The 2789-nt window shown below is 49.9% G+C and overlaps 1 long non-coding RNA gene across 1 annotated transcript; it reads right to left on the bottom strand.

Annotated features, from left to right (window-relative positions):
* Nucleotides 1-251: 251 nt before the first annotated feature.
* On the bottom strand, nucleotides 252-1521 carry LOC120859951. The gene is made up of 3 exons (XR_005720195.1): nucleotides 1484-1521; nucleotides 686-779; nucleotides 252-334 (listed from the first exon to the last, which is right to left on the bottom strand). It is a non-coding gene; the product is annotated as an uncharacterized LOC120859951 (long non-coding RNA).
* Nucleotides 1522-2789: the final 1268 nt, after the last annotated feature.

Here is a 2789-nt window from a genome sequence, read left to right as displayed (position 1 = left end):
AAAAAAAAAAAAAAAGCCCGACAAACTGTGGAAGGGTAAATATTTAATGAAGTATTGACCTGTACATTACTTGAATTGAATTGTTAGCCTACACCTCCAGGACCCCTGCGAGGTAAATGCCCACCCACTTACAGAGGGGATAGACTGGCAGACTATCATTCTCTGCCACTCACTTGCTGTACAGGCCTCATCTTTCTCCCCTTTCCTAAACACAGCTGGCTTTCAATTACCGTCAAATCCATGTTCCCCTACCTGAAAGAAAACAGCACTCCCACAGTCTCTGGATTCCTGAAGTTTGGTTTTCACAATCCCATCCAGTCCAGCCTGCTTCTGCCTGCTATTACAAGTGTTTTCCAAAAGGATACAAAGACAGATCAGAGCTCTGATGTGAAAATGGCAAGATCAGGCTTTCTGGAAGTGTGACATTCTGATAAATTCAGTCTGTCCGTAATAATGGCACTCACGGTGAACTGGAGAAAGATGCCACTGACTAGTTAAAGACATCGATTAGAAACCTAGTGTCTGAGCAGCGCTCAGGGAGTGATCCTGACATTGTTGGAAGTTCCTATCTTAGAGACGCGGGGAAGACATTGCCACACCATGTTAAATAACGTTCCAGCTGATGGGATGGATGCTACCCTCCTCCCAGCATTTGTGGCCCCACACAGCGTAAGGTAGCACTTACTCATCTGGCAGGTCTGCACAGCTAATTCCGGGTCCACTCTCTTCTCATTACAGGCCCACAGGCTGGCCAGTACTAGATTTCTCCATCACAGGTCCTGAAGGAAACAGTGATTATGCAGATCTACAAGGAGACTTGCTTGCAGATGGACAGCCTAACCCAGTTGCAGGAAAACTAGCTAACTTGGAAGCTCGCAACATGAGTGGCTGGGGCAAACTTCCCCTTTCCCTTATCCACAAAACACCAAGGCAGCCAAGGGCCGTCAGCTGGCCTAACACCGCACGCGATCCCTCAGAGCCTTACTGTCTCGTTTCACGTGGAAAATAACAGAAATACCCTCAGTGGTTAAGAAAGGTCGCAAAAATGGCCAAGATCAACATTTGAACCAATCCCCGACAACGACAACGATGTATCCACCCCAAACGCCCCACAATAGAAAGCAGAAGCAGCTCCATGGCGGCCGCCAGTCACCAGGCAGACTGTGCGGCGCCCCCAGCCACCCAGCCAAACGCACCCGCCCCTCCCTCACTTTAAGCCGCAAACACTACAAAGCATTAAGACCACAACTGGGATGGAAGCTTCGAGACCCACATTTAAACAAAGAAAATCTTCTTCAAGTTGCAGCATGCCGTTACCATAATGCCCACCACCAAACCCGGAAGTGCCTGAGACATCTTCTCCGCCATCCACCCAGGAGCCCGCAGACACGTCTGTCAAAGTGTCCATCAGGACACACCAGCTACCCGACTCTCCACCTCACACCGCAGACAGCCAAATACGAATAGAGTTACCAAAACTTACACTTTTGCGATCTCCGGAAAGGGAGCCGCCACGTTAAATGCTAACCGAGGAAAGCGGTCTACGGAAGCACAGTCCAGACAGTCACGAGCTTAGGCACGCGCTAGGGCTTCTTCCGCCTTTCCCGCCCCCGCCTCCCAACGTCGTCATTGGTGGGCCTGCGATGACTGACGGGGAGAATGGCCATTCCTCTCAGGCAGGTCTACTGGCGGGAAACTGTCCATTTCCCAAGGCCCAGCGGACGTCATGAAATCTCTGCTCGTATCCTTATGTCTTTCTATATCCGTGTCCATCCCTCAAGGCCTAGCTCTACTCCTTAGGCCTTTGCACATGCCTTGCCCTTTGTTTCTTGTCATCTTAGACTTTGGAAAGCATGCACATTCAATTTACCCGGGCCTAGATCAATTACGTCCCCCTCCAGGAACCCTTCCGAGATTTACTCCTTCCAGGCAACATGGGAGTTTTTCCTATTAGATACGGACATGGAGATGTGTCAGAGCAGAGAGGCAGAGGACTTGTTTCTGAGCCCTGGGGTCAGATGGTACCGGGCTGTGCATGGCGTGAGGGACCCAAGGTTTGCACCTGGATATTTTGCAAGTCAGTTCAGGTTGCAGACATTTGGGGAAGACCAGGGAACACTGACAACAGGCTAACTCTTAGAAGCTTGCTAGGATTGGTACCACCCTTTTCAGGAATTTCATATCCTTTCCTGCTTTTCTATCTGTGAAAATCCTGTCCTTCCTACAAGGCCCAGGCATAAATCACTTCCCTAACTCTTTTCCTGAATTCATGTTCCCACCCCAACCACAAGAGTTATGTCTCCTATTGCTATAGGAAGAAAGAGATGAGGATTTCATATCTCTGCTGCAAATGTCCCCTAAGCTTCACGGTTATCCAAAGTGAAACTGGAAGCCCACTTCCTTCCAGGAGGCCCCTTGCTGAGAGGTTTCTGCACCTGCTCGCAATTTGTGAACTGTACAAACAAGAAGGCGCAGTTCCCCTAGGCTTGACTACCTTGAGTGTTTACCTCACCTACACTCTACATGGTGTGTGGACCACATAGCCACGGGGTCCCTTAGCTGGACTGCATGGTCACAGTGCGCAGTGCTCCTAGGAAAGATGATCTAATGGGAGCACTGTCCTTCCCATGGGAAAGCTCATTTGAGGCTTCGTGGTGTGCCGTCTTACGCAGCAGTCCATGATGTTGCCCTTCCCACTGGGACGGCCAATTTTAGGTGCCAACTTGACTGGTCACGGAGCGACCAAATCAGACATTATTTCTGGTTGTATCTGTGAGGGTGTTTCTGGA

The sequence above is a fragment of the Oryx dammah genome, unplaced genomic scaffold, assembly GCF_014754425.2.
Source record: "Oryx dammah isolate SB20612 unplaced genomic scaffold, SCBI_Odam_1.1 HiC_scaffold_5011, whole genome shotgun sequence".
Lineage (NCBI taxonomy): Eukaryota > Metazoa > Chordata > Mammalia > Artiodactyla > Bovidae > Oryx > Oryx dammah.
Note: the sequence above shows the minus strand (reverse complement) of the source record. Positions and strands in the feature narration are given on the sequence as shown.